The sequence below is a fragment of the Gorilla gorilla genome, chromosome 9, assembly GCF_029281585.2.
Source record: "Gorilla gorilla gorilla isolate KB3781 chromosome 9, NHGRI_mGorGor1-v2.1_pri, whole genome shotgun sequence".
Lineage (NCBI taxonomy): Eukaryota > Metazoa > Chordata > Mammalia > Primates > Hominidae > Gorilla > Gorilla gorilla.
This window is the reverse complement of record NC_073233.2, coordinates 99,095,214-99,108,631: the sequence shown is the minus strand read 5'-3', so window position 1 is coordinate 99,108,631 and position 13,418 is coordinate 99,095,214. Positions and strand designations below refer to the sequence as shown.

At 34.9% G+C, this 13,418-nt stretch overlaps 1 long non-coding RNA gene across 1 annotated transcript in view; it reads right to left on the bottom strand.

The window, feature by feature from the left end:
- LOC129525351 (uncharacterized) overlaps positions 1–13,418 on the bottom strand; it is a 69,876-nt gene that overhangs the window by 30,584 nt on the left and 25,874 nt on the right. The window contains exon 4 of the long non-coding RNA XR_008669603.2: positions 4,101–4,240. This is a non-coding gene — a long non-coding RNA (uncharacterized lncRNA). The remainder of the gene's footprint in view (positions 1–4,100; positions 4,241–13,418) is intronic.

Sequence of the window (13,418 nt, the reverse complement as noted above, 5' to 3'; positions counted from 1 at the left end):
TGGTCTATGTGACCGTGGTGCAATTGACTTCATACTCCCTTGCTCACTCACCTTCCTTAATTCTAGGCTTCCTGAATTCAGATCTGATCAATTTAAGCACTTCCTTCAACTGGAGAGAGAGATTGATTTAGAAACGTTATATGATTGAAAGACTATTGTATCAGAGATATTGAGAGACTATTTCAGAGTTTTTGTTTTGTTTTGTTTTTTGTGCCAACAAGGGAATAGATTCTTATTCTTCCCATAGATCTCATGATGGATTGAAGTGATACTGAAGTTTCTTATTACCTGTATCTGGAAACTGAGAATTAAGTCAGTGCAGCAGAATGCACAAGAGGAAAGTGGGGGAAAACACAGTCCCCATGGTAGCATTTGATCCTTTATACCTAGCCGTTCCTAAAGCCAATTTTACTTGTGGGATTTTTCACTTAAATGTAACTATACATTCTTGTAATTTTAATTTGAGTTTCTAACCACTTGCCACTGAAAGGGTCTTAGATGGTATGCTGGTTTCATGGGAGGGTGAGGGAAGTGGATTAAATTGGAGTGTGGATTTTGAGAGACTGGGGGGAAAACTTTATCTAGATCAGAAGAAAAATAAGATAATTTATAATTTATATCTGTCTGTCTGACTATCATCTAGAAAAAGAGAGATTGAAGATGGTAGCTTTAGAAGTCTTGCCTTGATAGATTATGAGACATTGACTACTACTGAGGATAAAGGAGGTGCAAATTTGACTTGGAGTTTGCAGTGTATGGAAAAGTTTCGAGTCAGTTACTGTGTAAACAAGAGAGCTAACAAAAAATAATAAATAATTACTCAGTTACAGTAAAGCACAGTTGAAGCGGCTCTTTAATTTGGTACAAATTAGATCAATAAAAATACTTGGAAGCTCAGAATTAAGGGTTAAACAACAGGCAGTGAGGCTTTTTTAAAGCATCAAGACTGGTAGATTTTTGGATAGATGAATATGGTATTTTGAGATGTACATCAATAACATGACTGATCATGAAATTCAAGTGTATAACGAAGAATAGAAAGCCAAAGAGTGGTAAATATTTACTATAAGAAAAGTGAGAAAGGACAAGTAATCAGAGTATAAGAGGAAGTTCTCACTAGAAGAAAGAATTTGAAGAAGATACAGTATAAGAACTGGTTTTCAGAGTAGAGGATTTTAAGTTTCCAAAACTTGAAAACTGAATAAGACTGCATGATGATTTGAGTTGAAGCTCTCTACTGGGTAGCTAAAATAGAGATGAAGTTTCTAAGATGGGAACGTAGAAAGAAATGTCAACAGACTTAAAAAGAATACTAAGTAGGAGATGGAATTTGTCAAGGAAAATAGTGGAAGATTAGTGTAAACAAGGTGTGTAAACCATAGGTTATTGAAGAAGCTAGGACAAGGCTGTCAACATTGGCAGCTACTGGATTTATCTTAGGTTGGAGACAAGGTGTTATAAGATGATAGAATGAATTTCAAAACAAGGGAATAATTTTGGAGCAATGGTTATCTGAATGAGACAGTGATGAACAAGCATATTTTAATTTCTGCATTAAAATGTACCGAGCATTTGTTTTAAGCAAGTAAGACATGCACACATAAAAATGATTGTCATAAAGGAAGAAGTTTATACTGACAGACCCCTGGAAGCAGGAGGCACACCATGAAGGGTCACAGGGGAAGGAAGAGGGTCATTCAGGAGACAAAGGAGCAAGAGGGGAGAACATGGCCCAGAACCTTTATTGGGGCTTTTACAGGAAGAAATGACAAGGCAGGGTTGATATGCTAAAGTTTAAAATTAGGCTGTTTGAATTATTTCAGAGGGTTGTAAGTTATAGGGGTGGTTCTGACTTTTCTGGTATCTGGCCCAAGGGTGACTTGGGGCAGGGGAAATATTGGCTTGACATGTGAAACTGTGATAAAGGAGAGGGCTGGCGGGGTGGGGGAGGGGGGGCGGTGGGGGTTTGATTGGTTAGTTTGTAATTCCAAGCAGCCCTTGCAGGGTAGTTCTTTCCTAATTCTAGGAATTAGCTAGCCCTGGCGGGGGGGTAGTTTCTCTGGGAATCATAGCACCAAATGTTAGAGCATCAAGAATACGGAAAATGGGAAAATATAGTGAATATACTTTCTCTTCCAAGTAACTATGGAGCATAGAGGAAGTTACTAATTACATATTTCCTTTCATTAGCTAATTTAACTCTGAATGTAAATTTATTAACATTAAGATTTGATTACTTTTTCTTGAAACAAATACTAAAATGAAGAAAAAGTTCATGATTTAATGATAAAATTACTCATTATTTTGAATACTTACCAGCTACTATGCTAAAAACTTTTTACACTTTATAGTATATAATCATCAGGAAAACCATAATGAGAGAATTACTATTAATATGTATGTTTACACCTAAGGAAACTGAGGCTTAGATAGTTTAAGTAACTTGTCCACGTTCACTGGGATATAAATCTAGGTCTGTCTAGATTCAAAAACCTAGGCTTTCTGTGGCAATATCTACATATTTTTCATGCAATGTGTTCTTAATTCAGGAAATCACCCATTCAATTCCATATCATTCATTGGAGGCACAAGTTATGATAAAATAAAAAAAGTATAGAAGCTGGTATCTACCTTAGTGGTTTCTGATTTGCTTAGGATTTAACTGAATTTCATTAGTTTTTCACTCTGAATAAAAGCAATCCTTACAATGATACATGGCATGCAGTCTATCTTAAGTTTTATTTTGAACATGACAGTGGCATGTAATTTAAAAAAAAAATCAGCCTAACACTAAGTGTATGAGGCAATAAATCTCAAGTCTCCAGAGCAACATTTTTCTGCCACCCCCTTCCTTCAGACATAAAGAGATGTGGGACTGCAGCCAGAGAAATATAATAAAATGTAAGAACAGTTATAAATGAAATACAATCAGAGGCCAACAATCTGCTTCTTTGCTAGCTTGCTTTATTCCTTCCTTGAGGATTCTATTTCTTCCTCTCCTTCACCATGATATTCCATTTCCCTTGCTTTCATTTTCCTACGTTTGCCACTATTTATAACATTTGCCCTTTCTCATTTATTCTTTTTTATGTGTTTTCTTTTTTCTTGAAGAAAAAAGATATCCTATGACTTCATTCCTATGTGTATTCAGGATCACGGTTAGCTTTTGCTTTTGCCTTTTATTACTTTTTTTATACTGGATATTAATTTTTTCCCTCCTGTGTCTTTTACCTGCATTTAGTTGGTATTAATACTTTGATCTTACTTCTGGGTTGGATGGAGCAGTTTCCTATGGACTATCATGTTTAGAGATTTTTTTTTCTCTTACCAAAGCCAGTCATAACTTTGCTTATGGGATCAGACATCAGAGTCCCTGAGTCTAAAGAACAGTGCCAAAGTATGTTGAAGGGGTTTACTCTTTCACTCTTTTACTTAGGTGGGTGAAGATATATTTATTCATTTACCCTTTCTTTCATCTCTGTATCCGTCCTTCCACCCTTTCACCAAGTATTTATTGAACACCTTATATTCATTTATTGACCCAGTTAATGATCATTTATAGAGCACCTATGATGTGCCAGGAGTCAGTGGCAAATGCGAGAATAGGTGGAAGTAAAAGATAAGATATGCATTGTCATGAGGTAATTTAAAAAGAATATTGAAGTCAATTGTCAGTCTTTTTTTTATCATCCTCATGTATCCAGATTTCTAAACGATGCTAGTGATAATCCTTCCCATGGAGGCTGTTCACTTCCACCACTTTCCATCTCCCCGTTGGTGTGGAACTTTCTAGTACAGAGCACAACAGATAAAAATTCCTGGCCTCTTGAAGGTTACATTCTAGAAGAAGTGGGTATATGTGTGTGTGCACATATATAACTATATTGATAATTATATCAATTTAATTGAAGATATAGTTTTTCATACATATAAGAACTAAAGACAAGTTGGGGGTAGTACTGTGTATGCTAAGCCACAAATCAGTAGAATAGGAGTTGATAATATATCCATTAAGGCATTACCTACTGGTAGCCATGACTGGGATTAATTGGATTTCATATGTGCCTTCTTGTTAAAGAGCTGAACTGGGGTCCACTCACCTGGCACAGTAGAACCAGATATGTACAGCAAGGTTTGCAGCTGTAGAAAGGAAGGTGTTGGTCTGCAGGGCCCAAGCAAGGAGGATCAGGCAGCAAATGCTTAAGTCCCAAACTCGCTGATGCCTTGTAGGTAAGGGTTTCTAAAAGCAGGGGTAAATTGGAAAAAAAAAAAAAAAAAAGTTACAGGCAAAATTGTAAATCAATGTACGGAGGTTACATATTGGTTTTGGCTTAAAAGGCCAGGGTATCGGAAAGCAGAGGCTTATAGGACATAGGTAGATTCAAAGATTTTCTGATTTGCGATTGGTTAAGGAAGAGAAGCTTTGCTTAAAAATTTGGGGTCAGTAGAAAAGAACGTTAGCTCCAGCTCATGGTATGACTTTCTTCAGGCTTCTTAGGAAGACATTTAGAACAAGGAATGGCAGCCAAAGTTCAGTCCACAGTTTCCCCTTATCTGAGGTCTATGTGACAGCAGGCCAAGTCTGTGGGTGTCTGGGTTTCTGAAAAACAACTGAGAGCTACATGTTACGACGTTATCTTCACTTTTTTTTTAGAAGAACCAAGCATCCCCGTGATTTCAGCTTCCTTGGCTATTGTTTTTTACTACTGTTACCTTCTGACTTATCAAGGTCCTTATTTGCTTCTTAAGGTGAGCTAAGTTTCTGGAATTTCCTTTGAAGGAACTAAATATTTTTCTTTATTTTCATGTTTGGGGGACCGGGCAGGGCCATGAAGGGGTCTTTTGTCTCATTCTGTCAGTATTGTTACATGCACTTGGGCATCATAATCACCTAGGGGTGTTCTTACAAATAGAGGTGTCCTAGCCCCATTCAGAGAAATTTTAATTTCATTGCTCTGTTGTATGACCCAAGTGTGTATATTTTATAAATTCCTCAGATAATTTGGGCAATCAGTGCTGAGAAACATATACTACATGACCCAAAAAGATCATGAAAAGGACGTTAAACTAGATGTTGTAGGTTTTTGTCTTCAAAAATATAATATTCCTGTGCCTCAGTATGTCAAAATATGACCTTATTTAAAAGTAGAATCATTGTAGATGTAATTAGTTAAGCTAAAATTGGATCTACTGGTGGAGGCTGGACCCTTAATTCAATATGACTGATGTCCTTATAAGATGATGTGGAGACATACAGGGAGAATGCCAGGTGACGATGGAGACAAAGATTGCAGTGATGCAGCTGCAAGCAGTGAACACCTGCCACCATCAGAAGCTAGGAAAAGGCAAGAAAGCCTTCTACCCATAGCATCAGAGAGAGCCAGGGCCCTGATAACACCTAGATTTTAGAGTTCTCCGTAACTGCAAGATAATAAATTTCTGTTGTTTTACAGTACCAAATTTGTGTTACTTTTTCACAGCAGCTCTAGACAATGAATATAGTAGATTTTGTCATCTGATATTTATTGTGAATTTATGGTGATGAAGCTAGGAAATATCTTTGCTTTGAGCAATATTTGCATCTGTGTCACCTATATTTAGCCCTGTTGCAGGAGAACAATACACAGTGTTGGACCATCAGGAGAAAAATGTCAAGGAAAATGATTCTAAAGAAAACACATCTTGACCTCTCCACCCATATGAACTTTATTTCTATGCAAATACCGAAGGTTCCTCTAATGTTGCCAGCCAGTTACTAAATTGTTGGTAGCTTAAAATCAACCTTGATAACAGTATATAAGCTATGGAGATCTGCAAATGCAAAAAGTCAGGCTTTTGTTGTTGTTGTTTTTCCAGAGAGTGTTCATCAGCATACTACTACAGGGCCTGGTGAGTCATATAAATGTGAGATGTTAAATGTAGAAAAAAAGATGGGAAAGTTAATGGGCTTTCTTGGGCATGATAGGATAATAGGAAAACATGAAGTGTAAACATCTTCCCTGTAAACAGAGGAAATCATAATGCTACACAGCATCTCAAAGAAAAGTGAATATGGGTTCAAGTTTGACTAAGTGGTTGAACTAGCATGGCTGCTGGCTTCCACTCCCAAGTTCAGCTTCAGAGGAATCAGTAGGGAAAAGGGAGAAAACTGACAAACCCCTGGGAGACTGGAGGTTTTAAATTGGTGTGTAGGGAGAAGTAGCTTTGACCTGTGACAGGAGGCAATCAAGCACTGCTGAGGTTTAAGTACAGTGAGGATTATTGGAGTTATGCTCTTACTTTTTCCAGGACATTTCCTGGAGGCGAATAATGCCTGTGCCACAGAGCTGGGTCCAGGTGTATTAGGAATAACTATCAAAGAATCCCTAGGGCTTACTGACTTCAGTCAATTGCTTCTCCATTTCCCATCTTTTCCCTTTCAAAACTAAAGATTAGGAACTATATTCCAAGTACTTAATGAATACTTCTTGGGCTGAGAAGGATAAATAATTGATAAAAGTGTTTGTTTTATAAGAAAAGGAATGATTGAATCTGGTTTTCTTAGACGGCTCTACCCTTGGGCTTTTCTACTCCACATCTTCTGGATTTATCAGTCTGACAAATACTGGGGTTTCGGTCTTCCTTAACTCTCACTGCCTGAAGAAGAAAAAAAGAAGCTAATATTCCTGAGGAAAATGAGTTCACAGATCAAAATAACAAGATATTTAGGTGAAAAAAAAACAATTTCAAACTGTAATTTCAATATGAGAACATGATAAAAACCATATTAGAAATGTACAGTATCAGAAGTATTGTAACTGAGAAACTCATTAAATTTTTGCATGTAATACTTAAATCAGGAGTGGAAGTGAGAAAGACCAAGACATGTAAAAAGAGATTTCTATTTTATTAAAAGAGGTATACAGTTATCAATTTAAAAAAGAAATAATTAAAATAGACATTGCAAAAATAGGATATAATACAAAAATAAGACAGTAACAGTTCTAAATAAATCAATAGTTACAATAAATAAATATGGACAACCTTAACAGTTCAAAGACAAATTCTGACAGACTGAGAATAACATCCAAAATTTTGCTATATGCTGATTACAAAAGACACTTAAAACATGAGGATAAGCAAAAATTCAAAGAGATAAAGACATTTAACACATGTTTTTCATTTCATTTCATATACTAGCACAAGGAAATTGCCATACTGATATTAGATAAAATACAGTTAAGATAATGATATAGGGTAGTGTCACTATCTAATGATGCAATTTCAATTTACCAAGAATTTATAGCTATTAGTAATGAAGTAATTTTGAAATATATGATGCATAAGCTGAGAGAAATACAAAAATAATTTCATAAATCCAAAATTTTATCAGTAGATTGAACACACATCTGTCGTTTACTAACGGTTAAAAATATAAATGAAAAGGGGTATATAAATATTTACAACAAAATCAGTAAACTTGCCCATAATCAATAAATTCATGGAATATATATATATATATATATATATATTCTATGTGTAACAATTAATGAAAGACATTTTTCACAGACACTTGCAAAGCCTTAGAAAATTTCAAAGGCAGGTATCATAAAGATTATAATCTTTGATCACAATATAAATTAGAAGTTAATGACAAAAATATACATTTTTAAAATATCACACATTTGAATAATATAAAAACATTGCTAAATAATTCATGGTATAAAGAAGAAATTATACTAAGGAATGACTAGAACTGAATTTTAATGAAAACATTATATATCAAAGCTAGTAGGATACAACAAACCAATGCTTTACAAAACACATGTATAGCCTACTTAGTTTTTTTAGAAAATTAGAAAACTTCTAAATATATAAGCTAAATGCCCATCATAATAAAGTAGAAAAATAAAAATAAAACTTAAAGAAATTAGCAAGTGAAGTAAAAATCTAGCAAAATTCATTAAAATATAAACCAATACTACTGAGATCACTAAAGCCTAAGTAGTTGTTTGAAAAAAGAATTAAAGGGAGACAAACTTTTGTCAACAGTAATTGAGAGAAAAAGATATACATATAGAATGATAGGAATAAAAGTTGTAACACTAGAAGTAATATGCCAATACTTTTGCCAATAATTTTGAATACTTTTGATTAAATTGAAATTTGCAGAAAATATATCTTACTAGAATTAATTCAAGGAGAAAAAAACAGCATGAATAATATAAGCATTCAAGTAATTGAAACAGTGCTTAAAATAATCCCACAAGCAAACACTAGGCTCAGAAGGTTTTAAAGATGAGTTCTTGTAAGTGTTCAAGCACATGATACCAAGTTTATTCAGTCTCTGACATGAAATTTTAAAGGAGGAATATTTTCCAATGTCCTCTATGAGGCCTCATCAACCTGGTACAAAAACTAGAGAAAACTATGTAAGAAAGAACAATTGCATGTCTATTTCACTTATGATGATAGATGCAAAAAAAAAAATAACATATTAAGAAATCAAACACAACAATATACAGAAAAAATATTACACCACAACCATATTGGTGTTATTCCAGGTATGAAAAGACAATATAGTATTAGACAATCCAGAAATTCAGTCCAACAAATTGATTAATTTAAAGGGAAAATAATATAATATTCTCTATACATGCAGTTTAAAAAATTAAAACCCATTTGCAAGGAAGATTATTACCAAATTAATAATATAAGATGATTTTCTTAATATAATAAAGGGTATAAAAAAACCATGAGCAGCCATCATCCTAAATTAGAGACATCTTCTTTTAAGACAAAAATGTCCATTATATTAGCTACTTATTCCATGCCCCACATCCTTTTGGCTCTCCTTTTACTCAAGTCATATTCGTGGCATTCAGCTTCATTAAGGTGTAAACTGCTAGCACTTTGCTTCGGTTACACCTCGCATTTTCGCTTTCGGCCTTGGATGTTTCTAAAAGCATGACTTAAGAGACAAGGGAAATCTAACTGATTTTTATACATATGTGGTCTGGGAAGGTGAATTAATACCTGATGGACAATTCTTGACCAGGGTGAGACAGGAGCCAGTGAATAAATTCTCCCCTCTTTCTTTTCTCAAGTGAAGAGTTGCGAAATTCAGTCTACACAGTATCTTACATAACCTTGATGATGCAAGTGGCCTCATTTATCATGAAGGAGAGCAATCAAAAATCGGAAGTACCCTCTGTATTGCCTTCCTCTCCTTACATATTTTACTCTCATTAGCTTTCTGCCTATCTTCCCTGAAATTTTTTCCACAATTAAAATCCTTGTTTTGTTCTGGATTAACCCTGGTTAAGACAGATGTTATCACTATTCTATTCAACATTGTGTGAGGAGTCCTAGGCTATGATTAAAGGCATAAGTATTAGAAGGAAACAGAAGCTAATGTAGCTATAGATGTTATGACCTCTCAATTAGAAAATTTAAAAGAATACATACATATATTATTAAATGTAATAAGAGCATTTAGCAAGCTGGCTGGAGATAAGATTAAAATATAAAAATGATACATTTTTATACAGTAACAGCATATTTTTACACCAACTGCTGAATATTAAAGAAAAGATATTTTGTACAGTAGTAACATAATATCCAAAAACATATTTAATAAACTATAACACTTCTGCAGGAAGAAATAAAACATTTCATGATGAGATATTAAAGAAAACAAATCCCTATTTGTTTTCCATGTACCATCATGGATAACAGGAATTAATATTTTACAGATATTAATCATCAAAAGATCAACTTTTAAATTTAATAAAATTCCAAACAAATTTTAACAGTTTTTATTTTGGGAACTTGATAAATTGCTTCTTTAATTTTATGAAAAATTAATGCACTAAGTATATTCGAGGTGTTATTGAAGGGAAAGTCAGGAGGAGAGGGATATTACTTGATTATATATTAGAATTAAGTTTGAAGCTAGAGAATTACTTAAAAAAGAAGTGGGAAAAAAAAAGGAATGCACAAAAGTCCATCTTGGAGTTGTGCAATGGTAAAGGTGGTGATAAGTCTGGAATTTACATTAAAGATCATATTAGAGAATATCTTAAATTCCATAACATAAGGAATTTGTTTCCTGTAAAGCAGTGGGAAAAGTTTGGAACATGTCTAATGTGCTGGAATTTTAGCACATGTTGTGTAGCATACATTGAGAAGAAAGAAGACTTGAAAGAGAAGCCAGGCTGAGAAGTTTTTAAGTTGTCAGGAAGTGAATAAGTAATTGGTTAATGTTTTTGGATATTCTTAAGAACCTCTGACTTAACATATTTAGATATTAAGATACCTCCTTTTGGATACACTTAAATTACCCCCAATTCAATATATTTAAATTGACTCCTATCATTTGTGTCTATTGATTTTATGATGCATAAGTACATTACCCTAATGATTAGCTAGGTATGATTTTTTTATATAAATATTCCAGCCAATAATCATAAAACATTCAATGATAACAAACCCAGGGCTGCAAATTTACAATGATTGACATAGCTTGCATTTATTTGTGTGTGTTTAGTTAACATAGTTAAAATTAACTTTACTATTTTGAAACTATATGATATTGCATATTTATGACTTATGAATTTAATATATGAAATAAAAATGTTTATGAGAATTGTTTAGACTTGAATCTCTCATAGGAAAAAGCTTTGATTAGTATTTTATAATTTCCACAGTTATAATATATGTGACTTTTTCCAGAGCTTGATCTTTGGACTCTTTAACATTATTTCTGAAAAGAACAAAATTGTTCCATGAGTATGTAATAAAATATATGAATGATGAATTATTAAATAAAATTCAGGCCAGGCGCGGTGGCTCACGCCTGTAATCCCAGCACGTTGGGAGGCTGAGACGGGCGGATCACAAGGTCAGAAGACCGAGACCATCCTGACCAACACAGTGAAACCCCATCTCTACTAAAAATACAAAAAATAGCTGGGCGTGGTGGTGGGAGTCTGTAGTCCCAGCAACTCGGGAGGCTGAGGCAGGAGAATGGCATGAACCCAGGAGGTGGAGGTTGCAGTGAGCCGAGATTGTGCCACTGCACTCCAGCCTGGGTGACAGAGCAAGACTCCATCTCAAAAAAAAAATAATAATAATAATAAATAAATAAAATTCAATTAATATTTTGCTAATAACCTTGAAGATCTGGTAGCACAACAAATTTCAGAATTGAAATAGCTGTTATAGATTGGTTTTCTTTCGGCTGTTATTGTTATTATCAGGATATATGGGATTAAATAGACTCTCCAAACAGAATATAAACATTTTATCCTTTGCAGATATTTTTGGCCTCAGTTATAGATGACTAGTAAAAATTTACTGGTCTTTTTCTTTAGAAATTTTGAGAGATGGATATATATATTTTCTTTCTTCTCTTATTTTTGGTGTTTTCATTGCATTGGGATGACATGAAATAATGATTTTACTGACTATAAATTCTTTTTTCTATTTTCAAATATCACAGATTTAAAGTGGAATTATTTATCTCAAAGGATTTACTGAATGGCCAAAATAATTGGAACAAAAATGAAGTTTCTCTAGTTAGGTTGTAGTAAACTTCACCAAGGACTCAGACAAATCTATTAAATAGCAATTATATGACTGGGCACTCAGTGCAAAGGATGTTATAGACCAGGGGTCCCCAACCCCTGGGCTGTGGATGGGTACTGGTCCATGGCCAGTTAGGAACCAGGCTGTACAGCAGGAGGTGTGCGGCAGACAAAGGAGCATTACAACTGAGCTCCACCTCCTGTCAGATCAGTGGTGGCATTTGATTCTCATAGGAGCATGAACCCTATTTTGAACTCACATGTAAGGCCTCTAGGTCAAGTGCTCTTTATGAGAACTAATGCCTGATTATCTGAGATAGAAGAGTTTTATCCAGAAACAACCCCCTCTGCCTTCCCTCCTTGGAAAAATTGTCTTCCATGAAACCAGTCCCTGGTGCCAAAAGGCTGGGGACCACTGCTGTAGACAATGAGATGAGAGAAGGCCTGGGCCATGCAATTCAGAGAATTTTTATCTTTACAAACTGTGAAAACATTGACAATTAATAGTGCAACAGAAATAGTCAAGATGTAACTACAGCTAAGAGATATAGTTGTGATGCAGGAGAACATTATCATTGTTTCTAGTGGAAAGAGATCATCTTTCAGTGGATGTAAACCCTTTTCAGAGAAAAGGGTTTAAGAGGTATTTTCAAGTTTAGCAACTTTTAGATAAATGGAGAAGGACAGTGAATAGGTGGTTGTAAGATAGATAAATATTTATTTACAGAAAACTTATGAGAAATTAGGACAGGAATGTACATTGAGATAATGTATCTCAGGACTTGAATGCCAAACTAAAGATTTTGGACTTTTTTCTAGAAAATGGGGAAGAAAAAAGCAGTTAAATAACTAGATGAAAGTCGTGGTTTTGGGAGATAAATGTAATCATAGATGATTTTATATAGATGTGTGTGTGTGTGTGTATGTATGAGTACAAAAGTTACTATAAATTTACTACAAGAAGAAATACTGAGGGTAAAAAGAACAACTGGGAATAAAGACTGGTACAGAGACATAGTACTTTTTTACTTTTTTACAATAATAAATGTGTATTTTTCTATACTTTGAATTACATAGTGGCCCCTCCTCCCCATTCCAATAATAGCTAAGGCATTTTTATCTTTATTGTTCAGCAAAGAGACAACACAGCAGTAAGGCAGAATACTTAGAATACTTGGGGTTTTATTTTTTAAGATAGCCATTTATAATTTATATTAGAGACAGCTTTGAGGGAAATAAACAAAAATTATGAGTTTCAAAACTCTGAACTTTTAAATGTCCTCTGCCATAAAGAAATTGCATAATACATGTATGCCATTAAGAAAAAGTAGTTTTAGAGTATAACCCATGGATCAGGTAACATCAGAATCCAGGAAGTAACATTGAGACAAGGGAACCTTCTCCACCCAAGGAAGTGGTGGGTAAACGTGCGACCCCAGGAAACCACGCTTCTCCCACGGACCTTTGCATCACTTGGGTCATAAGATCCCCTCATGAACCCACTCCATAAGGGCTTCTAGTCTGACACACAGAGCTGTGTGCAGTCACACAGAGCAGCTGCTCAGGCACATGTAGAGACCCAGGAGCTTTAGATACTCTGGCTTTCTGGGCTTCCAAGAAAAGGTAATAGCAACTCCAGCAAAGTGTGAGGTTAGACCTCCATACATACCCCGAGGAAAGAGGCTGAATCCAGGTGGGCAAGCAGCAATGTTCTGCAGGCCCCGCTTCCATGTGACATAGGTCTGTCTCACAGGACACGACCAACTGGCTTGGAGTTGCAGCCAGCCACCAGTAGCAGTGTTGCCCCTACCTGGGACAGAGCTCAGTCACTGTTTGGGCAACTTAGCCATT